Consider the following 27,655-nt stretch of genomic DNA (forward strand, 5'->3'; position numbering starts at 1 on the left):
TGGGGAAGAAAAAAAGACATAGTAATTATTTCCTGTGAAGAGTAGTTAGCTAAATAGATGGAAGGGCAGTAATTCAAACGAAATCAGGCATTTGAAAATTACACTGAGTAGCAAGAAAAGTTCACAAAGCTCTTCTGTGGAGAGTGCCTTCTAAGCCTGTCTACAGCAACAGCTCCAAGGGTGTTTGGTTATGGTGTCAAGCAGTAAATTTCTTTCTTTCTTAAAGAGTCACAAGTCTCAATCATATTTAAGGTTTGTAATGACAGCTAAAATTAAAATTCTCAATTAGCCATGGCTGCATTACTCTGCCTTTGAAATACGGACTGAACTCAGGTCCGCCAGTGTTTCCATCTGCTGTGTGACACAACACAGTGGCCTGCTGCTCCCAACTCAGGAAAGAGCATGATCACATCATCTCACAGACCTGATGCTACAGCTCTGCCAGGCCAAACTAGTCCAAAACACAGCCAGACTAAGCATCTTTGCACCACAGCCTGAAAATCGGGAATACCCTTCTGAGTAGGTGCCCTGCCATCCCAGGGAGCTCACAGCCGGAAAGGTGAGGAGTCAAGTGCAACACCATGCAAAGTCAAGCCCACCAGTCTGGCACCACCTTCTGTATAACAGCTCCTGCTGTGAACCATGGGAGAGCATGGGGCAGACATGACACCTGTCTGGACTCAAGAGGAGATGGCAGTTGAATGATAATTGATTTTTTTACTGGTAGGCAATATTTACAATCACCTTAAATTTTCTGGAATGGCTATCTTATCTAGGGTGCTCTGCTATCCAGGGAGTCTTGCCTTCATAAGTAACATAATGGAAAGTGGACATGTACAAAACACTTTTCATAAGCTTCTCACTAAAATCTTAATTCTCAATTCACAAAATTTAGATTATTAGGATAAGCAAGCATTCAATTGATTTGGCTTGCACTGAAGCAATGAGAACCAAGTCCTTAATTATCTGCTGAATGCTGGAAATCCTCCCTCAGACAAGCACATCTTTAGCTGCACAAGCAAGTGTAATGTAGAAACTTAGCCAACAACTACTTAAACCAAAATAATTGTACCTGCTTCCTATTTCTTCAATGTAATCATACAGATCTGAAATTACATACAATATAGGTTAAGACAGAGTGATAGTAGAGAATGTAGAATGATATTTTAAATACCTAGGGCAGGTAAAAGTTTTAAAAGTAAGGTGTTTTTCATTATAAGTATATTCAACCTTTATTTTTTTGCAGAATATTACCAGCCCCTACATCATTGTTCTTCTTAATCAAATACAGAAATTAAATCAGAGGCACTGATGAGGAAAATATAAGCAGAAATGCACTTAAGCTTATTACATAGTACTTTCTGATTAAAGCCCCAGCAACACTTCACAGATTGAGATACATGATTGTATTTTCACTTTGCTATGAGTAAAATGTTTTATTTTCATTTTAGTAAATGAATTTCCTGTCTAAAATTCAGAACATAAACCAGAGCTGAATTGCACTCCTAGGACTGCAGTTTTACAGAAAGCTGTAGGGGTGCAGTGTTAAATCTTCGTGTTTGTGTTTTTCCTATTCAAATATGTAAGCTGTTTTTTCTCAGAAAGGTCTGAATAGATTTTAAGAATTCATGGAGAAAGGAAAAAGATGCTGATTAATCAGATAGTGGGAGATAGCTTTTGGAAACAAAGACCATCTTCGGAAATTACAGGATCCTCTGTTTTGTTCCACACGTAAATAAACATCTCATTTTAAAACACAAAATAATATGGTACAGTGATTTCTCTTAGATTGTGTTTGATATCTTTCTGTAGCTTGCATCTTGTTTTTGAACATCCAAAGAGGTCTGTCTTAGGTAAGAAAAAACCAGCTTCTATATTTGAAACATTTATATGTAACTTTTCCAGAAATTGTCAATCATACAACGGCCTTCTTTGTTTCAAAAATACAGTATCTTTGTAAGATATTGTTCTACGTTTAGGTGAAAAAAGGGGGAATTCTGAATTAGCTGCTTGGAATATATGCAGAAATAAATATATTTCTGGTATAAAGTATGGCTTACAAATCCACAGTATTATGGCTACCTTATGAATCAGTTCTTCTAAGAAAGTAGTACTCCTCAGTGTATCATTAAATAGCTTCATCATAATAATGGATACTGCAAAAAATCCTTTATGAAAATTAAGTGTTGAATGTTAATTAGTTAATAGGTTAATTAAACTTTTTAGTTGATTAACCATTAGTTAATTTTCCCTATGTATTGGTGCAAGATTGACCTGCAGTATTTCATATATAAGAGAAAACATATCTTACAAGGGTCTTTACTGTTTTAAACATTTGTCCTTTGGTGAAAATGTAAATACTTTAGCCACGAGGTAAATAAAACTACAGCTTTTGAACAACAGGCTGTTTGCTTTTTAACTCTGCAGCTGAAAGGAAAATATTCTGACAAAAAAAAGCTAGAGAAAACAGATCATCTACACTCATGCTTTCAATACTAATACAAGAAGCAAATTCAGCCTACTGCTTTTATGCTGTACAAAACTTTCAGGGATGTGACCCTTTAAACTTGCACAACCACCTTATTATCTCCACGAAGAGGAAGATGATGGAATATATTTGGGGAACGGAAGCTTCACTCTGCTAAATCTCCTCCCAGCACCCAAAATGCAGTGTGCAAATATCTAGCGTACCAAGTGGGCCTGCCTGCTTCCCGAGTGTACTGCACAGATTTACCCTGCTCAGAGGAAACTGAGTTTCAGATGCCAGGTAACAGGTTCCAGGTACAGCCATCTGTTTGCTGTTGCATTTGGCCCTTACTTGTTCTTTTTCTGGTTTTCTGTCCAGGCCTTGCCTGATGAAAAGGGTTTCCAAACTTTCCTTCCTTTGGAAGGCTTGGCACCAGACGTAGCGAAGGAACACACAGGAATGCATGCAGCAGCCTTATCATGGCTTCATTTTTGGTTCCAGCACGCAGCTGCCAGCTGGATGGTACTTTAGGAGCCATACATTCGGCAAACAGCACAAAGGCAGTCCACAAGTGTAAAATTAAAATGTTCTCTTTGTAGGACTACCAGCTAACTCCAGCTACCATTCCAGTCATGTACTCACAAACTGACTTCAGTGCTCGCTAGCAACACTTCCTTCCCACCACTTCTACCCCTCTCCACAACTTGTGTGCACAGTGCCATGACTGGCACTTCCTCACCTCTTTCTTTGTCCCAGAGTTTTCTCTCCAAGCCAAATCAGTGGGTGCTTATGTACAAGACAGCTGGTCCACATGTCTGTTGCCACACTGAGCCAAAACTGCCTTTTCCACAAATCTTTCCAAACAAACAAATGAGAGCAACAGTAAATCCACTGGCGTCGCCATCCACTTGGATACAATTAAATTATGGTGAAAAAGATACAATACGTTGCCCAAATGCAAGGGACATTGTCTTCACCTGTGCATTGGATACCTTCACGAGATGCAGCACCCAGCACAATACCAAGATTCCTTTCTTGCTCTCAGGTGAGAATTCTGGCATAAACCAGGATATAACACTAGAGTATCCAACTTATGTTAAACTCATAAACTAGAAAAGTATATAACTGTGTCACTATTCCTCTAACTACTTCATATACAGTTTCCCTAGACCAAATGGTTTAAAATGGCTTTCTCATAAATTCCTGGGTACACCCTTGTAAAAAGTCAATAATGGGACTGGAAGAAATTGCCTGCAATCAGGTTGTGATGAAAGTGGGCCTTGGCTGTGACCCTGCAAAGAATGGCATGCATGTGCCGTTAAACATTACAGCTCAATTCTGGACTATGGCAACGTTCAAAGCCTGAAACCTTTGCAAGTCTAGGAATTAAATTGTATAGATAAAAATAGAAGGGACCTATTTGCTACCTCCTTAATAACAGTAAAAAAGAAAAAAAAAAGTCACATAAAACTATTGCATGAGAAAGTGAAATTGTCCAATACATTAAGTACTAAATTAGGGTTGAAGTGTTTTGAATGGTGAATCAAATACTACATGCATCTCTGATTATTACATTCTTTTTTAATCAAAATGACTGACCTCCAAAGGTGACCCTTAACATGACAAGGAAATCTCTCGCTTCTGATGGGAGAAACACTGAAGGACTATACATGGAGCCAAAGAAAACTGCACAGAGATTGCTACCCTTTGACAATCAGCTGCTTATATAAATGTCTATGCATGGAAACAGAAGCCACAACTACTTTTTGCACCCACTTCGTAGGCAGAAAGAAACAGCTTGGTTAAAAGATGAAACTCCGAACAAAAGATCTGCCACGGAACTCCTAGGTGACAGATTGTAAATGTAAAATGTGTGACACGCAGCAATTATGATGTACTGAAACTGTTTGGGGGAGATTGCAAGGAAAGGGAGAAGCACTCACACACACATTCCCATGTGCACCAGCAGAGTTGTCACCCGAGCTGCTCTGGTGGTGGTGGTGGTGGTGCACAGGACCTCTTGAGGCAAGACAAGGTGCTCACAGGCATCTTTCCCACACCATGCTGCTGCAGCTTCTGCTCCATAAGCACGTGTAGGATTTCAAAAGCCGCCTCAGTATCATCTCACAACAACCCTTGGAGGCTTTGGGTCTGAGCAGAAGGCAGCTGAAACTAAGAAGGATGCACTAGCCCTTCTCCCAGTACTTTGAGAAGAAGGTGGGAGACCTTCAAGGCAGAGCTTAATACCCTCACCTAGGTACTCTACAGAACAAGCATTTTGAATTATTTCTATGCTTTGCCAGATCATTAAACTCCTCAAATGATAGGGCAGGAAGAGTCAGAGCCTGGAGAGCAGGAGCACCCCAGAGAACTGGAGACAGAGGAAACTGGAGCTGCACCCAAGCAGAAACAGGCAGCAAAATGAATGGGGCTCCTGGAGAGGCCAGAAATGGAGCAGTTACCATGTGCATGATGTTCCCTGGGCTATGTGAAGTAAAAGAATCACAGGATCTTGCTGCAATTATTCCTGCTTACCTGGCCTGCAGAAAAGCGGGAGAAGGTAAGGCACACTTTCAATCGGGGGTCAACACGAAGCATCTCCCAAATCCTCTATCAAACAGGGATACATGCAACACTACACATGGGACTAGAGGGTACAGTACCCAAACTTTTTGCAGATCCATGCCTTCAGATGTACCTAATGGCAACATCTCTGACTGAGGAGATAATGAAGTTAAGAATTCACTTCTCATTTTCTTGCTTTTGTAAAATACACACTTCCCTCTCATTATGCTAGAGATAATCTTGTATTGGAGCCATGTTGTATACTCTTATAACCAGACTGCTATAGTTCAGAAGTCTGTCTCACCCTTCTAACACCGTTTGTGTCTGAAACTAAAGTTTTATGAAGGTATCTCTAAAGAACAGCATTGCATTATTGGTCTGAATAATGAAAAAGTGGATTATGTTCTTTTTGTCCACTGAAGCTGCACACACAATACAGATACTGACAATACAATGGTTAACTGCAATGACTAAAAGATAGCTAAGGATGTTTTCTGATGCTTGGGTGGTATTTATTGCCTTCCTAATGCTCCCTGAAAGAAATCTCCTAAATGACAGACTCTTCTGATTACAATCAAAGAAGAAATAATAATCACTATATTAATATGGGTATAATTTGGAAACTGTTCTTTGTTTTACCATGGTTCAGTGATAAAGCCATTTTTTACATCTTGCATTTTAAATCATTTCCAAATATGCTTACCTATTTTCTGCTTAGGGCTTTAGAATACATGGCTCAATAAAAACAAACAAACAAAAGAAGCCCAGGGTGATAAACTTTAAAAAGCAGGCAATATACCATTACTAGAACTGGATCCAGATTTTGTGATAAAATTTATTACACTGAAGTTTGAATCAGGGCACTGAAATAAAGTATTAAGTATAAACCAGTCTTAATACTTGATGTACAAAATACACTCTGACTCATGGGAAGACAAGACTTTGATTGCATTTGAATTAATCCAATCTGTTTCAGAAGAAGAAACAGCTTACCCAAAACCATTTTGGGGTATAGGACAGATCAACAGCAAGAAGAGATTATAGTTACTTCAGGAGCATCTGAGCCAAGTCTAAGTCTGTGCTGGAAAAGATGCTTGAAAAATGCTGTAAAGAATAGTTTTATAGTAGGGTAGCCACTACTAAATAGACCAAGATAAACTGTGATTCAGTTTTTGATGTTCTGCAATGTAAGATAACACATAAAAGAAAATAAAGTCAACTTTGTGGAGAGCAGTAGGAACTAAGAGGAAACTTAGGCTTAGAGGAACTAAGGCTGGCTCTGTCCTGGGGTGACCGAAATGAGAGATGGAAGTAAAAGGAGGAGCCCTACATACTGGGGGTGGGGGTTCTTTTATGCCTGATGAAGCTGATGAAATTAACTGATGCAAATGTGCAAAATATCCCATGAAATAAGACCGGCCTGGAAACATGACTCAGAAAAGTCTTTTCTCATCTTCTCTGAGTCTTATCTAAACTGATGCCTTGAGTTACAGCATGCCCCATTTAGAATAAAAAGTTCAATCCAACCCATACACTGTCTATCCTAAAATTTCAGTGCTGAGTCTCTTGATTCCTTTAACCTGTTCAGTTCTCATTAGACCTTCATCTTCATTTTTAGGATTCAAGCAGATACAGGATATTATCTGAGCGGTGGTGAGCAAAAAGGAGAGCCCGGCAAAGAGCAGAGGTGTGGTGGGAAGCCACGGAGATCCGCAACTTCTGCAGAAAACAGAAGGGCAATAAGAAAGGCTGTCAGTATCAGGGCAGTCACAAAACCAGAAAATGGTAATAATTTTGCTGCAATTTTGATAGTATTTATTCTAAAAGACCACATTAAACTTTTTTTAACTGAAAACTCACTTTTCTTCAAAGAATAATCTATTAATGAGTCAACTACCTGCTAAAGTGGAGACTGACTCTGTGACCTACTCCATCAAATATGCCAGTGGCACATTCTGACGCTGGCATTTCTTAACTTGATTCTTGACTTAAATGCCCTTTTAACATGCTCATTAGTGAAATTTTCTAATTAAAAAATGCAACAGCTAGAAAGACGCCCTCTCCTACACAAGTCACATGGAACCAACCTGAACACCTACATGGTTCATTAGCTGAACTGGCAATTTCAGATCCCAGAGCAGTTCTCTACCACTTCTGCTAATTGAATAGCTTGTAACAGAAGTAGGCTGTTATCTTTTTTGTACACCTGTCACAAAAGGCAGAACATAATTTATTCTATGGAAATAAAGTTTGGAAAAACAACCTCAGGAATCTAGAGGCTTAGAATAATTTGGCCATTTTTAAGAACTGTGGAGGAAAGTGTTGTAAGATTATCTGTCTACCCCCTTCCAGACACCATCTGCCTCCTTCCTTTTCTCCCTTCAATGTTGCTGTCTGCTATGGTCCCCTGCACAGTTAGTGTGCCATTTGGTTTCTTACCCTGTTCTGTCTCACTTTTCATGTCACATGTTCTCATGTTCTCACCCCTCTTCATTTTTTTACTCTTTTTTCCTTTTCCTTTTTTTTTTTTTTTTTTTCACTCGTTCCTTCCCTTTCTGTCTGTTCGGGTCAGGATTCCACAGACATTAATACCCTTTCCACATTTCCACATGTAAGTTATATGTGATCCACAAGAGTGATCTGCATTTAATTACATTATCCTTCCATTAGCTTCACACATTATTTCTGTAATATGTCCAGTGCTCTTCTTTTGTTTTTCTGGGGGTTGTCGTTTGTATGTCTGTTTGGGGCAGTTGCTAAACCACCATCACATTTTTTCTAAATGATCTGCTTCCAGCATGAACTACAATTCCTGCAGGACAAATCAGATATTATGACAGTACTTTCTGTCTTTTCAATATATTTCTCTACATTAGCAACTCCAGCCTCCTTCTCCAGACTTCTCCTAGCTGCAAATAGTGGAATATCTATGTGATGAATCATCATACGTGTATACTCTCATCTACAGCAAAAGAGTATCTTCAGACTGCTGCCCGTGTCAGACAGCCACAATCACAAGGCAGCAGCAAGCCATTCTATCTTTTGATTATTATGATGATAATAATAATGAATAATAATAATAAAAATGAATAATAACTAATACTGACAATTAAAAACAAAAATAAGGAAGAATAATAATATTTTTTTGTAGGGAAGAACTGAGAAAAAATGGTAAGCAGATGAAAAAATTCTAGTCACAATTTGTATTCACCTTGTACTTGACCTCATGCCATGGCAATCATTCAGTGCTTGTGGTCAGACATCAAGTTTTTCCTCTGAATAGCTGCAGAAAACTAAATTATTTCTTGCATATCACTCACAAAACATCTCCAGGAACAGGTCACATCGTAACTAGTGACTTTCTCTCAAGCAGCTCAACCTTTAAAAATTCCAGTCTCAAACTGTGCTCCGTTCGAACGCTATAAAGCAAACCCAGGAGCGGTGAGGTGAGGTGAGGTGACATGGTGCTCGGCACTGCTCACCGCTGCACCTGCACCACCTGCCCTGGGCACTGTGAACAGGAGAGTCCACCAGGAACGACTCACCAGGATTTTCACAAAAAACAACTTTAAAATTGTAGCTAGCTTAGCTACTTTTAGTGAGATTTAAAATATTAGTAACTGTACAGGGCACGGGTGCCTGGGTGCAGGTAGGTGTGGCGGGGCAGGCTCAGCGAGGAGAGGCCGCGGCTGCCCCTGGCCGGACACAGCCAGTTCCAACCGGTTCCAGCCACAGGGCATGGCTGGGCCCCGCAGCTGCCATGGCAGCACCCTTGGGACAGCCTGTGTAAGGAAGGGCAAAACGCTGCCAGGCAGTGAGGCGTGAGGTGAAGATTGTGTGACATCCCTGCAGGCAGCAAGGGGAAGGCAGGAGGAGGGACGGGGGCGCTCAGGGCCCCCGAGCAGGGATCCCCCTGCGGCCCGTGGGGGACACAGGCCAGAGCAGGTTTATTCGGAAGGAATGCAGCCCGTGGGGAGGACCCAGAGGGAAAACCGTGAGGAATAGGGAGTGGAGGAGATGAAGTGTTATGGCCTGACCCTACCCTGCCTTCAACATCCCCCAGTGCTGCCCGGAGATGGGGAGGTGGGAAGAAAGGAGTAAAGTTGAGCCTGGGAAAAAGGGACAAAGAGGGGGAGCATGTCTTAGTTTCTGTCACTGTTTCTCACCCTCTAAATCTATTTTAATTGGCAACAAATAAAATCAATTTTCCTCAAGTCAAGTCTGCTTTGCCTGTGACAATAGTTGGTCAGTGATGCTCCTGCCCTTATCTCCATCCACAAACCTTTCCATTTTATTTTCTCAGCCTGTCCTGCAGAAAAAAAAACAAGCGAGAGCAGAGCTGGGGGGGCCTCCAGCAGCTGGCCAAGGTCAACCCACCACAATACCTTCAGAGACCACCTCCAGCTCAGCTGCAGAAATACAGCCTCAGTGAAGACTGGAGCTCCAGCAAGCCTATTAGCCATACCTTCTTTCTGTTTCAGCAGCACCACAAGCTTTGTGAGCCAGAGGATCAACACTAAATACCCTATGCAGATTGCATTGATTGCACAGAGATTGTAAGGATAATATTCAAATTAATTACCATTCAGTCAATAGAGAGGATATTATGGCATTCAGCTATACATAAGTTTGTATTTAATGTACAAAATGGTCACTAAAAAAATGACACATCAATATTTCTTGTGATTTAAAATTTAAAGCATTATTGATGCATTTCTATTTAAAGATTAAATTTCTTCACCACTGGAGTTATGAAGAAAAAAAAATCCACCATACGATAAAAGTTGGTGTCATTTTATCAGTACTACTGTTTGCTCAAGGTCTCTTGATGCAGGCACAGAAACCACATTTTAAAATAGATGTTGACTTCCCTATTCATACCAACATGCATTTGATGTGTGGCCTAATGACAGTATCAAGAATGCAAAACCTGATCATTTACCGCTAATAACCATCTTCGTACTCAGGTTGTGTGATGTACTTGAATGTCAACATTTCTTTGCCCTTTGCCAAAAATAAAGCACTTATTGGATATATAAAAAGGTAAGCTCTCAGAAAGTACTTCAAAGACCTAAGTATGACATTATTTCTATTTCCATAGTTAATGATGCAGATATCATCTGTCCCAGTAAAGAACTTCTGGTAGCTGCAATGTTGGTGCCCTAACATCTAGTGTTTAGGTATAAAGCAGCCTGGAGCTAGTTATAAGCAGATACTCCCACTGCAGGATGTGACGGGATTATGCAACCCAAAAAGGCATTCCTTTCCAACTCCCTGACAGCTAAGGAGACAGTAAGCAAGCACAGGGGTACTCCTGAAATTCTGCCCTCATCTACAGCCTAAACACAGAGACAGGGCCTCAGTGGAGATACAACTGCACACTCAGTACCCAAAGCCCAAATTAAGCCATTTTTTGATTGCAACCTGAAAAAAAGAGTAATTACCACTTAAATAATACCTCATAATGAAAAACATTTGTCCAGGCACTAGAAAACTGCAACCCAATGCCTTTCTCAGCCTGAAGGAGATTAAATCAATGTCTCTAAGCTTTCTACAAGAATATTTACCACCAGGCAATGCACAAAGTTGAAAGAGCTACCTGTATGCACCTCTCAGTGAAGTTATGACACATTGCTGAAAAGAACTGAAGATGTGTGAAGAAAGAGAAGTCTGGGAATCTGGGGAAAATCTGTTCCCCAGACTTTCTCTAGTTTGTATTTGAGGATAAAGCATGGCAAACTTCCTCACTCTGCCTGCTGCAGCAACTTCATACAGAACAACTACAACTGCACAGTAGTGATTGCACACATTCAACTCACTCCAAAGGTATGATGCTCATGAGGACTTGTCAAGGATCCCTGCAGAGCAGCACGTAACGTCAGATTCCTGATTTGGTTTAAGTGGGATTTAGGTATTGAGCTGGTCAGGTGGAAGCACTTACAGCCATAAAAACGTAGCCATTTTGAAAACTCTCATGTCAAACAGAACTGCTAATGAACTGAGACTGACAAGAGTTCGTCGACAACTGATCAGAGGCTTTCAGGATCCAAAGCTTCAAGCTTCCATTCTGTCAAACTACACAACTGGATCTTAAGGTAAAGCCATATGTATCACATAGAGAAACCTAGTAGCGGAGTTGCTCATTCCCTGATGGCCACATAACTCCTCCAAGTATTAAAGCAATCAACAATGACGAGTACTTGATTGCCAGTGTATCCCCACAACAATCCTGTTTCTTTTAGTGTAATATGCTCAGAAAGCTATTGCAATAATTCCTGCATTCATCTTTGTCCTGCTGCAGCGAAGTGTACATCCTCTGCAAGAATGACAGTGTATCTCATTAAGTAGATGTGCTCTGTATTTTGGAGAAATTCTCCAGTGAAATAGAAGACGTTCTAAACACAACAGGCTTAGACTAGACAGCAGTAACTCTTCTTTAGATTATAGTGAGTCTTAAAAGGTTTATTTGATGTGCAATAAGATACTCTTCAAAGCCCACTGGAACAAATGGAGGATTTTCTAAAGATTGAAAGTACTTTGGCCTCAGCTGCATTTTTGTTCCATTCCTTGCACATACTTTGACTTAAAAAGAAGATGCGTGGTTAGCAAAATAAAAGACCGAGTCAGTCATGGGACCGTTTACTATCCTTTCACCTCAAACCTGTTGAAAATACATACCGCTTAGCTCATCAAAATGTTACACTGTTCTTGGACACGATCAAGACAGATGAACATCTGTCCAACTTTATAGCTGATAGAATTATCAGCTTAACAGAAAAATATTTTTTTCTTATTATTATTTCAAAGTTGTGCTTAGGTTAAAATATTAACATGAAAAGCATATCTGCTGTTATGAAAATACCCCAGAGGTTTCATGAATTAAGATGACACTGAATGCAACAACCAGTAAAAGGTCTAAAACTAGCCATACTCTTCACCACAGTCACCACAAAATTTGAATTACCTGGAAAAGGAAAATAAACTTACTTTGCTTTTAACCTATCTTCCTACACTTCGTTCAGCAGTATTCTGAAAATAAATTCTATTCCCTGAATGAATTTCCCGTGCATGTCCAACATTTCAAATCTACATAACTTAATCTATACACCAATGGACTCCTAATTTTCTGGGGTAGTCAACCACACAAAACACTAACGCAGATCATTAAAAGAAGTGGAAATCCTAAACAAAGCCATAACAATTAATCTGCACAAGCAATAGCTCTACCGCAAACCTATGAAAAAATATTTATAGCATTGTTTTCCCAAGCAGGGTGTAATTTAAATAGCTAATTCTTCCACTAGTTTATTTTGTGACTGTCACATCTTCAATGTTTTAAAGAAACAGTCTAAATCTGTCTGTCCAATTTTCGTTTTTTTTGTTTGTTTGATTTCTTTTTCTCTTACCCAGAATTCAGGCAGATTATCCAATCAGTCGTTTGTCCTCGCTTCATTCCTCCTTAGTGTCTCTGAAGTTAATCCCCAGCAGTGCCTTATTTACCCTCTGAGACAAAATTTCAGTACACTGTCCCATGCTGCTAAGGGCTTGAGGTAGGGAGACTATACAGCATTTCAGTCCACTCTGCTCAAGGGCCATACTAAAGAGCGAATAGTGACTTCTGTAAACGGCTATTGTTGGCTTCTCTGTTAATAAGAAGCTATAATTTCTCAGTAGCTAATTAGCCCAGACAGAGATGTGTCTCTTCTCAGTCACCCTCACACAACTGCACAAACAGAAATAGCACAAGAATAGGCGACTTGTCTGCGAGATCACCTGCGTAGCACGAATGGCTTCAGTATGACTTTTTTAATGGGAGGGCATGAAGGAGCACAGGTACAATGTTATGTGAATAAGATCACTGTCATATCTAAGGCTCAATGAAAAGAGGGTAGCTTAAAGCCACTGCTAAATCATAAAGAATGAACCAGAAGAGTAGCAATACATATAAAATGTAATTTTACTTGGAACAGAAAATGTGGTTTTGATTAATTTTAACACTGTAGAATATGCAATACAAAAATGTCAGGAGTTTTCCATTTACCAGCTAAAATCCTAGGACCTGAAGCACTTCCACTTCAGGTTTTTTTAATAGTTTTTTTTATACAAATGTGTTGATCCATCATCCCTGGCTGCTCTGTTAGATTTACACTGGCTGAAAAATACTGCATTGTCTACCTCTGGTAATCAAGGTTCTTTCTTTTTGGTAAGCAATTCCAGATAACTCATGAAATGTTAACTCCAGCAAAAGAATGAAATATTTTCTCTTTGATTGCATTGCTTTGAGGCTGTCATTGTCTAGAAAGCACCATTAAGGCATACATACGACTTAGCACTGAAGAATCTGAATTGCTTTGTTTTCGTACCCCCAAGCTCAATGTATGTCCTAGATATTTACAGAAGTAGACAACATTCTTCATAAAGCACAGCATCCATTTCATCAACAGAGGACTTCCAATACAGGCAGATTGCTTCACTGAATTTTGAATTTGTAAGATAAACTATATTTCCTCAAAAAAAAATTCCAGTGTCCTTTTTTTTCTGAGAGCATATTTTCTTTAATCATTCAAATAAATATATGTGTGTTACCTTCCAGCTATTTTGTACAGCATTCCTATTTCTTCTCTATTAATTGACTTCCCAATACTGTTAAAACACATGAATTTAGAAGCGTAACTAACAAACACAGGGAATAAACCCCCCTAAATATAAACAAAATATTGCATATTTTTAACTAAATCAATTTTGTACAAAACTGTGACATTAATGGGGAGTAATACACTTTTCTAGTTTGTCCAGATAGTCCAAGAATATCCTGTAATTACACGAGGTTTCTTAAGCACAAGTTCTTAAGAATTTGTGAAGCAGGTAAAGTGTCTGAAATTCATAAACTAGTGAAAACAATCATCATTTATAGATGATCTTGGAGAAACAAAGTATACACAAGATGTTGATCTTCAAGGTATTTGTCTATGCATTGAACTATAAATAATGCATGTTTCCAATTATTTCAATAGCTGAAGTGAGGAAAATTTGCCTTGAATACAGAACACTTTCAGAATTGTGCTCTAGATCTTTATACTGAAAAATAAAGCCTTTATATTTAGCAATTGTTACAAACTCACTGGTGATGCCACTACACTTAGAAATTTGGCCAAGAAAACAAGAAGAAAGAAACTGTGAAAAGCGGTTTTGAGAAAATCATGGGTTTTGAAGTTCTAGTAGTACTGTGTACTGATTCCCACTGCCTGGCAGATCTACAAATGGACAAAAAAGTTTGACTGTTGTCAAAAATTACCCATTTGAGCTTTGATTTAGGAAGAGAGTTTGCACAGTTGGTATAACTGAACTGGAGCATCATTACAGAAAAACTGATAGTTACGACCCTTCTTGAATTTGACATGGTTTAAGCAAGATGAAAAAAGAAGTTATTTCCTTCCCTCTAGTGACAAGCCTCATTTATACATCTTGAGAACAGATCTGAATTGCCTCATGCTTAATGGATGTTTGGGTCTGTGTATTTCTGTGTGGAAAAAAACTTTTCCATCTAGTTAAAATCTTTTAAATTTCAAAGGGGAAGTCCAGGCTGGAAAATCAAAGTACCTCTAAGCCAAAAAAAGCATTTACAATTCATTGGAATATTTTTTTTCTTAACAAACAATGTTAACTTTTTTTTTTTTTAACAAAGAAACAAAACCCAACCCAAATAAACCTATTTAGCCTATGCCAGAGAAAAAGAATTGAAGAAAATCTAGAAAATACTATATTTCATTTAGAAAATGTCACCACAAAACAAACAAACAAACAAACAAATTTTTGTATTAGGAAATCTGTCAAAAGGCATTCCAACAGCAAAGGGGTGTTTTGGGGGGTGGTTTTTTTTATTGTTGTTGTTTGTTTGTTGTCAGAAAGTGGAGTTTTTGTCAATTTTGTCAAAAACTTCCCTTTTGTTTTGTGACATTTGTACCTCGGCCAACAAGAAGTACCAAGCAAAACCTAGAGATTTTTTGCACTGACTTGTCATTGGTCCTCATGTGATGAATTTGCAGGTCTCAGCTGCATTTCTGGCAGGGTGACAGTCAGAAATACCACCATCACAGGTCAGAATTAACAGGCAAGTTGGCTGGCAGTTTCTCAGGAGAGACACCAGAAAGCAAACGAGCCTTGTAGTTAAGCAACAGTTTTATTCAGGAAGGATTTTGTTGTTAAATGGGTGTAGTTTGGCAAAATGCAACAGTAAAGCTGATGCCACTGTTGATTGCCTTCAACTCTGTGTGTGTTTGCATGTGTTCCAGCAGATGCCTCCTACGCTTTACAAGTACAGATATATCATTTTCCACAAAAAAGAAAACTAACACAGGACATAATTGAGTTACATACTAACATCCAGGTCTCAAGTCTATATTAGGTCGAAGATTTAGTCTTAATAATGTGTTCTTGCAGGACTTCACCAAAAATATAGTTTCCAAACAGTACTAGGAAAAAGAAAGAATGTGCTAAAATGTAAAATAAAAGTGTCTCTTGCTGCCTTCAGAGTCCTTTCACTCATCTCATTTGTTAAAGTTCTTTCAGTGCCTGTTAATTAATTGCTGTGATTGAGGTCAAGTTTGAAGATGATATGGGGTTAATTTTAGACTCTCTTGAGTGCAGACTGAGAAACTCATTACCGTTACTGATGCTTGAGTGTCAAGTTAGGTAGACCTATAATATCTCAGCCTCTCAATGATATTGACCTTTCTGTAAAGAAGTACTGCCTTGGCCTGTGTCATAGAGGTCTGCTCCTAGTACTTTTTTAATTTCTTTGATTCTGTTGCCAGATTATAAATTACAAATGAGAGCTCAGGGTTTCTAATTAGTCTGATGTTCTCCAAGGAGGCTAGCGAATATAATGTAGCAACACATGTAACTAACAACCACCCAAACTGCTTTTAGCAGAAAACCAATTAAAAAGAAAATGAAAAGATAAAAATTGCTCTGTGCTTTCTCCGTGCTCACTGCCAACTAGCTTACTAGAAGTTACGTGATCAGTGTGATTGTTGGCTAGAAAGAATCTTGGTGACTGTAAGGCAAGTTTATACTTGGTAAGTTTATTATAAGGAAAGTTCATAATTAATTTATAATCTGTGTTTGTATTATAAACATTTCATAGCAAGTCTCAAATGATTACACACTACCCTACATCCACCACGTACAAAGTAACAAACAGTAAGAGCAACCACTTCTGACATCTTCCATACCAGTACTAGAAAGCAAAGCAAAACTACACATGGCACTGGCCAGTGACTGAAGCTTGTTGATTCGCTTGAAAATCATAGCTCGTTCCTAAACTGTATTTACTGATTCCTTGAGTACTTTGTTAAATAGAAGTCAAATTTCCTCGATAAATATAGCCTCCAGACACAAACAACATAATAACGGTAAATAATTCAGATTATCCATTCTGAGATAATGAGTTTCTTTAACACAAGGCTATGTACACAATGATTCCTAATCTGGTCAGAGTACAAACATTCAAGAGTAAAACTAAGCTTGATTCCAGAAAGACTGAATAGCAGACTTTGAATATAAAATATCCCAAACTCCTCCAAGATTTTTTGTTCGCTTGCTTGTTCAAAAGGAATTGAATTCCCAAGCTCCACATTTCTGTGATTTTTCTTGAGACTATTTTGGAAATAAAGTAAATTAATGTTTTCGGCAATGCTTATGTTTTCTTCCTCCCATAGGATGCTTTGGTTAGACAAGCTTATTTTAAGGTTATGAGTGCCAGGACGAAAGCTGTCTTTGAGGTTACTGTCTTTTAAACTGCTCCCTTCTCTGACATGGCAGGACATTTAGTTAGAAGCCACTGCAGCGATAATCTTCTTGAGCATTACTGGTTTGCTATCATGAGCCAATAAACAAAAACAAATAAAGAGAAAAGAAAAAAGAAAAGATAATAGCATGGAAAGCATTTCATAGAAGTCCCAAAATAGTTGACTGGAATTTGTTGTAAGAAAGTATAGGTTTTCACAAACATACTGTATACATACAGCTACATAACATAACCAACAAAAACATCAATGAACAAATAAGTTTAGCTCAGGTTGGAACATCCTGTGTTTAATAAGCTTTATATTACAACCTGATGGCTACATTTCTTTTCAATATTTACATCGGCTATAAACAATGAACTCAAATGTTTATAAAACACTAAAATAAAATGGAGTATATTTAAAATCATGATCATCATTCATGTTCTTTCACTTTAAATTTTAATCTGTTTAGACATACAACTATATTATATAGGATTTCTTAGATTTTCCTTTTCAAATTGGCATGTGTTTGCAAGGAAAATATGAATGGAGAACTTTTTAGAGGGAAGGAAGGCAGGAAGGAAGGAATGTATCCTAAAATAGAGCTTCAGCATCACTAAGGATTTTATTTCACAACGTGAATTCACTGCATGAATAAATGGGATCCAGGATTCCTCTGACATTTCCTGAAGAAAAAGAGATTCTTGAAACAGCCCTCCTTGCTACTTAGTATTTATTTTTAAAGGGATGAATTTCCTTGTTGTGCAAAACAAAAGAAGCTTGTGTTGTGTTTAGTTTTGGTTTTCTTTTTAAAAGATTGCCTTAAACTGGCTTCAAACATATGTCTTTCTATTTAAATCAATACATTTCTTCTTAATATTTGTCTTCCTCAATAGGACTCGCATTACAGGGGAACAAAACTGAGCTCCCTTAGCAAGAGGCAAATTGACCGGCTACCTCAGGATACAGGTTTAGTTACATCTACAATACACTGGTGGAAAAGAGATAAACTAATGCTACCGATAGTAAAAGAAGTAACTGAAATTAAACTTGGTTCTGGCAGTTCAACTCACACCAGCAACATATCCACAAGATAATGAGGCTCCTTTTTTAAAGGACTGATTCTTTCATCAGCTTCAGAGAAATTAGTTATGATTAATACAGTAGTGGTTATCCACTTCGTTGAAGTTCCTTTATTTCATTTTTTTATACAGTAGTTACATACACTGCAGAGGTATGCAGTGGTATACAACCAAGAGGTATTTGCCTCTAGAAAATCCAAATATGGAAAAAACATACAATATTTACAAACCCAAATTATTTAAAGTCCCCCTGCCCCAACGTATGCTATCCACCTTCCCAGCAAGTGAATCTGGAGCAAGCTGTCAATCTGGGATGCAACAAAACAAGACAAAGAGATTCTCTGATGTCATCTCAACTGAATTTACAGACAAACCGTCACATCAGTGCATCATCATTCCTCAATCTGTCCATTTATTAGTGCTACACAGGGGACCAGGCCTTCACTGTTTATAGGCGTGACAAAGAGCTTAATAGCTTTACTTCTACTGTGTGGCAAACAGACAATATTTCTTTCAGACTTAATCCACTAGGACATTGATCCCCTACTCCCAGAGCTGCTTTTCTTTTCTGCCTACTCAAGGCCTACTCTGCTGGCTGGATTTGGATTTGTAATGTGGTTAGTAGCAGCCGTGTGGGTTTTGAGTCAATTCTTTGATTGCCTTTGCTAACCACATGTTGCTTCAGTTCATCAGGCAGCTCCAGAGCGTGCTAACTGATAAGCACCAAATGTACTCCTCCCTCCAGGAGATGTAATGGTCTAAACAAAGTCCTCATATTCTGGAGAACTCAGACAGCTCTGGCGGGGGATGTCTGACCCAGGGAACCAGACAAAACTTACACTAAACTCCCTGGAATGCACGTGAAGGGGTTTCACGGATTTCAGCAAAAAAAACCCCTTAATCTATTGACCTTCCCCTACAGCATTTAATTAATTGTTAACATGGACACAGCCATTACTCATCAAATTCCTACCATAACCTCTTAAAGAAATCATAAAGTTCACTTTCTTCTGATAGTCTCACCAGAGTTACAGGGATACATTTTATATCGCACAGAAATAGAGAAAGTATCATTTGGTTCTACTGCCCTGCAACATTAAGGTATGCATATAGACAAGGTCTTGTTAATGCACGTTTAGGGCCTCGTTACACAACCTATGCCTGTGAGTATCAGGGAGGTCACACAAATGATTTGCCTGAACAAGAATTACTTACATGAGTTAAAAGATGAGTTTACTGTAACGAGCATTCATGAAGATTACCTTTAATTACTTTTTTAAAAATGTTAATTAGCTCCAGTATGCAAACTCAGCAGAGAATGAAAAATTCTCCTACAAGCAGTTTTGCAGTCAGAACCACCAATTTGGATCCCACTGGTTTCCATTTCAAAAGTGATTATTCTGCAGCTTTACTGCAAATTGCTATTTTGCAACAACAAAGCTGAACATTTGCACTTCTTTTGAAGTGCAGTTGTGAAAACAAATCTGGAGAGAGAGGGTTCACAGCTGCTCAGCCTTTCTTTTTGCTTACTATTTTGAGGGGCAGCTGAAAGTAAAGGAGACTGATGGATGCTGTGAAGCACTGAGAGATGGGAATGATGGAACAGGAAGCTCAATTCTGCTGGCCAAAATTTGGCAAAAACCTGAGCGACAAGTACGACTGTGTGACTGTTGTGCTATCCTTGAAGGACAGGACAGCAATGCCAGTTCTGCCTCTGGTTAGTAGCTTGGCCTTCAGCCCTGCCACCTGGCTGGGTGCCCAGCTAGTGCTGTATCAATAGGCAAATTTCCATCGTCAAGCAGAGACACCCCAGACATCTCAAGGAAGCCTTAGCCCATCCCATTTAACACATCGGTGCTTCCTATGACAGCGTTACAGGTTGCACCTTTGCAAGCATGTTTTCCAGATATCCCTTAGCTCCAGTGAAGCCTCCTCTGTCCAAACAGGAGAGTGCTCAAACTCTTCCATGTGAGCCCGCTTGCCATCTACAACAACCAGGCAGAAAAAGGCAGAGCTCACCTATTCCCTAACTGTTTCCTGATTCCTACCCTTCCTAAGAATGATTTATGCACCTCTTACTGACAAAAAAATGCATTCAGTGGAAGTATTTGTATATTGAATTTAAACACATACATAAACCTGCCTCTTCAGGATTATGGTACAAGATCTCACCTAAAAACAAAAAAAAGGCCAACAAAAAATCCCCAACCAAGCAGTTTTAAGGAATATGAAGTTGGATCCTGCACACTGACCAATTCACTATTATGAATTGTTTCCAAGAAAAGAACACATGCATCTTGGCTCTAATTCTGTAGCTGAATCACAGTAGCTACTCAGCACTCCTCTGGTTTCAGCATCACCTGCCATCCCAGAGACATTCCCACGCAGAACAAGCAGTAGGATGACAGTCCAAAGTATGGGTTTGACTTTTTCTTCATTTTTAGCTTCGATATCATAACCTCCAATAGTAACATAAGCTACCTTACTTATTTTTTCACTGGAAAAAGTCAGGAAGCTGACTGTGGGCATGATTAATTTTTCTTGTAACAGGAGCTCATTCTCAGTCAATATCTTTACCCATGATACCTTCCCTGTTGCTGATAGTTGCTGAGATTGAACTGATGCTGCTACCAAAATGATTCTTCTGACCCTCAACCTGTTCTCTGTCACAAGGATCATTGAAAAATACTTCAAACCAGACTCACTCTCCTGCCATGGATCTCATAGGATAGACATCTCTGCCTGAGGGCAACTACTGCTCTAAAGAAGTTTGGAATGTGAAGTTCGGAGGGCTGGAATCTTACAAGGCACGACAAGAAAAAGGCACACGTTTGTAACACTTTAGCAGAGTCCTACACCTGGTTCTGTTAAGGACACTTCAGCACACCATACATAAGTTATTTGGCATTTTTTTTGTGAACTATTTTGCAAATTGCCTTAAATATATTATGATCAGTAATACATCTACACAATCATATTTTTTTTTAGAGAAGACATTAGACCAAGCACTTCAAATAGAAAAGTCTATATCTCAACTGTGAAATCCTATAAAACTATTTTTACATAACCTTAATTTGGTAGAAACTCCAAAGGGCTGTGTTCCCACATAATTAAGGTCTAACTGGGGATGTAAGACACTCAGAATTGCAACAAAAATAGGAGAACAGTAAGGATAAGAAAAGCAAGAACATACACTCGCCCAAATCCACTCATGCAGAAATGTGAGGCTTTCTTCCAACAGTTAGTGATCGGGGTCTAAGAAGAATATACCCGCATGGCACAGGTTGCCCAGAGAGGCTGTGGAGTCTCCATCCTTGGAGATGCTCACAAAAGCCATTTGGACATAGTCCTGAACAACCAGCTGTAGGTGACCCTGCTTGAGCAGGGCAATTGGACCAGATGGTCTCCAGAGGAGCCTTCCAACCTCAACCATTCTGTAGAATGTGAAGGCTTTAGTTTTCACATATACATATACGCAGATTACTTACTATTACTTGGTCACAAATTACATCCATTTACTTTATCATTTCCAGTCTTCTTGGTCAACTTCACTTTTTTAGTTTGTTGAACCTTTCAAACAAGAATTCAAGACCCAGAACACACCTTAGCAACAGGAATTACCAACTCATCCTGTGTTCAGAATTAAAAACATACACAGGGTAGTGTGAAAACTGGATATAGAAGAAAAACAGAATTTTAGCACATTTGATGATCATAGCTACCCAACTGTAATAGTTTACCTTCAGTAGAGGACAATCATTCTATTATCTGTTATCACGGGTGATAACAGTTTGCCATCAGTTGAGAAGCAAAGGCTGTGGGAAGCAGGTATTCTCACCACATTAAAAAATCATAAAGGAAAAAAATTAACCTCAGCTGTACTAGAAAATACAGGTATTTTTGAGCATTGTTTTCCCTCAGTACAGCTCAGCCTCTCATTCTGATTTCCTGAACCATGCAGTAAAACTAACTGCACTAATTTCAGAGTGCTGCGGGATGGCTACCGTAGTATGGGTTTGTATATAGCTACTGATAAAACTTTCTGAAAGGAAAGGGCTCATAATCAAAACTGTGAGAAAAGAAAAGCATTTTCCTAAAACCGTGTTATTTTGGGAGAGGTAGTGAATGTGATCATTAACCAGCAATATTTCTAATGAGCTTGTATATTCTTTGAGTTGGTTTACTATGCTTTATAAGCAAGCTTATAAATCCAGAAATATCCTCTTGGATGTTAGTGTACCAGAGGGTAGAAAAAGATGTTTTTAATGCTGGCATATTAAATGCTCTTGTGCTGTACATTTCTTGGAATTTTTAATTTGGTCACCTTCTGTCTGTTCCATTCCTTCTAGGGTACAAAGGGTTCACTGATGGATGACAGAAACGATTAGAGGCATGAGAGGACTTCCCCCATATGAAATGAGCATGCTAAGATTGAGATGTTTCTAGATGAGACAAATAAGAGAGGACACACTAGAATTTTACAGAGTAATGAATGTTATAAAAAAGACAAATGGAGTGGAGATGCTCCTATTTGTCATGTCTCATAATAGAGGAAGAATGGTCCCTCAATAGCACTGAAACACAACAAATTGAACAGATAAAGGATTACTTTTTCCCTCCCTTAAACAACAGGTAGGAGAAAGGAGAAGATTAAATTTCATTCCATTAAGGAATTTGAAATGTCAGATTTGAAACTGAAAATGAAAAACTTGAATCTTCTGAAGTAATGGCTCAGAAAAAAAAGAAATATTCTTCAGACAAACTGAAAATCTGGCTTCCACTTCCATTTTCATTTAGCAAAAAAGAAAGCATAATTTTAAAACTGAACTTGTTTCTGAGCAAAATCTAAGTGTTTCACTCAGAAGAAACTGAAGCATTTTCATGAAAGAACTCATTACTTGGTGTTTTCTGCTAAATAAAAAACTGTTACATCATTAAACATATAAAATTTGGTGCAAGTAAGTTAACGGGGAAAAAGTTGCTGTTTTTTCTTCTAGCTAGAAACATGTATTTCTATGTACTATGTACAATTATGATCAAAAGAAGAATTTTAAGTAAGAGTAAGACAGTTTTTTGGATTAGTTATAAAACCAGTAGCTCTAGGTAAGAAAACAAGAAGACTTCCTAAATCTTTTTTAGCTGTGTCTGGTAATCAGATTAATGAAAACACTATACTAATACTGCTAGATGCTATTTTAGTTTATGCACACCTGAATTCACAGCTCATACATGTTGTGCTATTGTTATTTCTTTCTTTTTTTTTTTTTTTTCCCCCCAGAGAATTAGAATTAACTTTATAGTAAAGAAAAACTTTTGCATAGGACAGTGCAGAAGACTACTTGGTGAGAAGAAAGTTAAGTATTTTAAGGATTATTAAAATTCAAGTTATCTAACTCATTCATTAAACCTGCTTTTCCATGATTACATCAAGTATATAATTAAAATAAGAAAGTAACCTTAAAGACAGATAATGAAAAATTTTCTATGGCGTTATGCAGCTGTGAAGCTGCATAATTAACTTTTTTTATCTTCCTGAATATTTTCTGTGAAAAATGCAGAATCAAAAAGAAATAAAATCTACACATTCACATCTATTCCTCTTCCTCTGTCAAAAAAAAAAAAAAAAGCCTAGAACAAAACCAAAACAACCAGATTACTTAAAACTGTCCATGTGAAATGCCTTGTTTTTTCAGGCTGAATAATTTACCAAGTTTTCACTAAAGATTATTTTTAAATGGTCATAACAAAATAGAATTGTTTTGTTTGGTGTAAAAGGGAAAACTTTCTCTTGGCCAATAAATAACTTTTTCCAACCGTGTCAATTGACATCCAACCACAGAAACAAGCACTATGTACCCAAGACGACAATATTCTCCCACAACAAACTTCTAATGCTTTCTAGCCCCTGTTTAATGGTGTCATTAACAGCATGTTATGCCTTTAACTAAGTGTGATTCCACTTTGTTTTGACTATCCTGTCATTATTAATTCATTTGGAATCTGCTGTAGTAATACTTATCATGATGAATTCATTTTGTATTAATGTGCATGTCATACTCATTATCATGGGGATTTCCACTATAATTTTGCCTGAATGAAAACACAAGTAACTGCAAAAACAATTTGTTTGTTGTGATAATATATTAGAAGCGAATAACCTGCCTTTTTTTTTTTTTTTATGGCACCAAGGGGCATAGGCAGTGTGTCCCTCCACAGATTCCTTCAACGGCATTTTTTCCTAACCACATTTGAGGCCCTGGTAATCTGGTAAACATTGGGGCTTGCTTCTTCAGAGAGACCTAGGACAAACATCCAGTCCCTTATGTAGTTCTTATGACTTAAGTGGGGCAACCGCCATATATAACATTCTGGTACACCATTTTTTTCCTTACCTAGCCCAGATGGACTTTTTCCTACATACAGAATTCATGGGTTGCTGATGGTCACTGGTACAGAGTGAGGTCTTCCCTACAGCTTTTCCTTGTACTTCCTAATCTTGCATCAGTGACATCAATGAAGGAAGAAACAAACATTATGGAAATCATGGCATGTATTGAGAAGTTAAACTTGCAGCTGGCATACCCATGTGACCACAATTAAGCATGGGACACCCATCCAGCTGATAACTGATGTTGCCTTTGTACCCTCTCTCCTCCACACAGAAACCTAAAAATGTTTTGGTTAGGAGGGATGTCTGGAGATTTCCAGCCCAACAGCCTGCTCAAAGCAGGGCTATCTTCAAAGCCAGGTCACATTGCTCACCATCTGGCACAGTTAAGTTCTGAACCTCTCCAGGTATGGAGCATCCATCCTGTTTTTAAATACGTGCAGGCTTCTGTCAAAGATGTCCTATTCTTACAAACAGGATGGTCATTAGACTTTCAGCTGCTTAGATCCAATATCAAAATTCAGCACAAAAATGCAGAAAGGCCTGTCTCACTTTGTGTTCCAACTGGCCTTTCCACTTTTGTTTTGCAAAAAGATAAACTCGGCAGAAGCATTTCCTGCTCTGACTGCCAAGCCAGTGCCTAAACCCAGCAATGCGGAGTTGCACATCTAAGCTAAAACCCTTTTTTAACTAGTAATGGGAAATCTTAATATGGTCTAGATTTTCCATTCAGATAAAAGTACTTAAAAGCATGCGTGCTTATCCTGACCTTGTCTGATCCACAGAGGCGAGCTCAAAAACTTGCAAGAACAGCATTTGGTATAAAGCTTTCTACACAGAGAAGGGAAAGGTGTCCCACTGATCCTATTTTGCAAATATACAACGAAGAAGTGAGAAAAAATAAATGCTAAGAAAATAAAGCTTTTTTCTCCCACTGGTTTATTTATTTAATTTCAAAACCAGTTTGATTTTTAGCAAAGCACGAGATGCTTATCCACATTGCTGAGCATTTCAAGCTTTGAATAGGACACACCATCAGTACACAGCTGAAATGCCATAAAACTAAAACTGTGGTGTAAGTGGTGCTCACACCAATACCAAACTCCCTGAAAACCAAACTAAATGCAAAGCAAATACCACTTAGTGAACTACTAACCATGATTTATTTTTAAAACTTAACATGCATTTCTGCAGCTGCTTAACAACATGTGGAGCACAGCACATGGTACATGCCATTTTAAGACTGCACAGATCTCTGCGATCTTGTCATGTTAGACACTTATGGCCAGCTCTTCACTGGAGGTCAGTTCTTTGCTATCAGTCCTTTACTCATATTGACATGAACAGAGCTGCTTGTATCTGCCTTGATCAGTAATCTGCATTTTGCACTGCAAGTGATTTCACCCTTTTCTCTTGGAAAAATCTTGATTTTCATCTTTGTCTTACATTTTTCTGCACACGTGGCTTGTTCTGTTATCTGCCAGTTTCAGCTGTCAGTCTAATTCCCTTGTCATGTTGGTCCATCATGGGGTAAACCGAGGACACACCTGTCACGTTGAAAAGACTTTTCCAGGAACTCACGGTCCTTCAGATGGTTAGTGCCTCCTTCAGCTACTTACTGTAAAGGATTTCTCCAAAGTAACTAACCACAACATGAAGATGGTTAAGGACCAGTACTACAAAGTAATCTGCTTTTTAACTGAAGTAATCCCACTGATTACATGATCGGCTTCCCTGGAAAACTCACCTGAGGACTCCGCAGGCATGCTTGGGAACACACAAGATTAACACAGTTTTTAAATATTTTCCAAATCTATTTTCCAGTGAGAAGATAACAACTTAAACCCTTATGAATAGTTTGGATCGTAGTCAGGTTCAAGAAGATGTACATTTTTAAGCAAACAAGTGCTTTGACTTGTAAAAGAAACGAAGTATACATTTCAGCCCTACTTTATTTAAAATGACTGCATTTTAGTGACAGCTGTCCTTCGTAACAAATTATGTTTTTGCCAGTTATTTTTGCCATCATTTAAAAATGATTTGGACTGATGCAGTTATTGATCCCCCACAGAGCTTCCATTAGGAAGTGACCTCTTCTACATGGAGTTGTTACAGAACATAAGCACTGGGGGGATGAATTTACAGATAAACAGACGCCATTAACATTGAAAATTTTCCTTTAAGATAAAAGGCTCACACACTATAATAAAAATTTTAACTATTAAGCAGTAGAGAATGAAATCTCATTTTAGAATCCAATCCCTGTCCAAATTCATTGGAAAAGTTAGGAGTAATGTAAAAATGACAGCAGCAGTGGCCTAACGTGTAAAAAAAAAAAAACCTAGGTCCTGTTGTCCTCCACATGTAGAAGTGGAGAGGTACACAGTCTTTTGAATCCAAGAGATCAATCAACCTGAATTTACACTGGAAATAAAGACAGGAGCATTTATAATTTTCACGTAAAAGAAAAAAATCCAGGGGTTTATGATACAAAAGTTGTGTCTGTCTTCGCTTTATACCCTGTGTTAGTTTGGGCACATTTCTACATAGCAATTTCACCCAGAATGAAAACTACCTCTGCCTCTTACTATGTAAGACTGATTTTTATTTAAACTACGGTGAACAAGTATATTTACTATCAATGTAATCTCAAAAAATTAAATGAAAATAATCAGGGGGGATGAACAAGTCAGCAGCCACTCCCAGCCATATCCAATGATGCGTTTCACACACAGCCTAATATATCGTTAACATGCCCTCAGCCTCCTTGGTTCTACAGCAAAGTAATTTTTAACTCCAACATAAACCAGCCCATTTCTCACATTCTCACATCCAAGGGCCTGACCTCTACTGTGTCAGAGCATGCATCTGTGACTGCCATTTCCTTAACTGGCTTACAGCAACCTTAGTATTTAAAAAGCACAAACTAGGGTTGTGTCGAGAGAAAGACAATTCCACCTCACAGAAGACTTTGGTGTTTGGGGTTTTTTTATGGAGGTAGCTGGACCCAAGCCTGGAAACAGAGCTTCCCCCAACCAGCCTCCTTGTTCACAGCGGACAGCATGGATACTCATGCAACTCAAGGAAAGGCCAAAGGTTATATATTTTAGATGTCAGAATTTTTTATATTTCTTAACTCTTGTACAGGACAGATTGCAGCCACCCTGGGTTTGGGCTATTCCTTGAGCTGTGGGTTTGGATTGGTCTGGGCTCTTCCTTGATATCTGCTGTTACTCAGAATCCTACAGCTCTGTAAGTTTCCCAGTACAACTCAAGAGCAGCCCTATAATGGGTTACAGCGATGGGTCTGTTTCTTCAGCACAGCTCCTTGTTCTTTGATAAATTAATTATTCTTTCCCAATTT

This window comes from Falco peregrinus, chromosome 4, assembly GCF_023634155.1.
Source record: "Falco peregrinus isolate bFalPer1 chromosome 4, bFalPer1.pri, whole genome shotgun sequence".
Classification (NCBI taxonomy): Eukaryota; Metazoa; Chordata; class Aves; order Falconiformes; family Falconidae; genus Falco; species Falco peregrinus.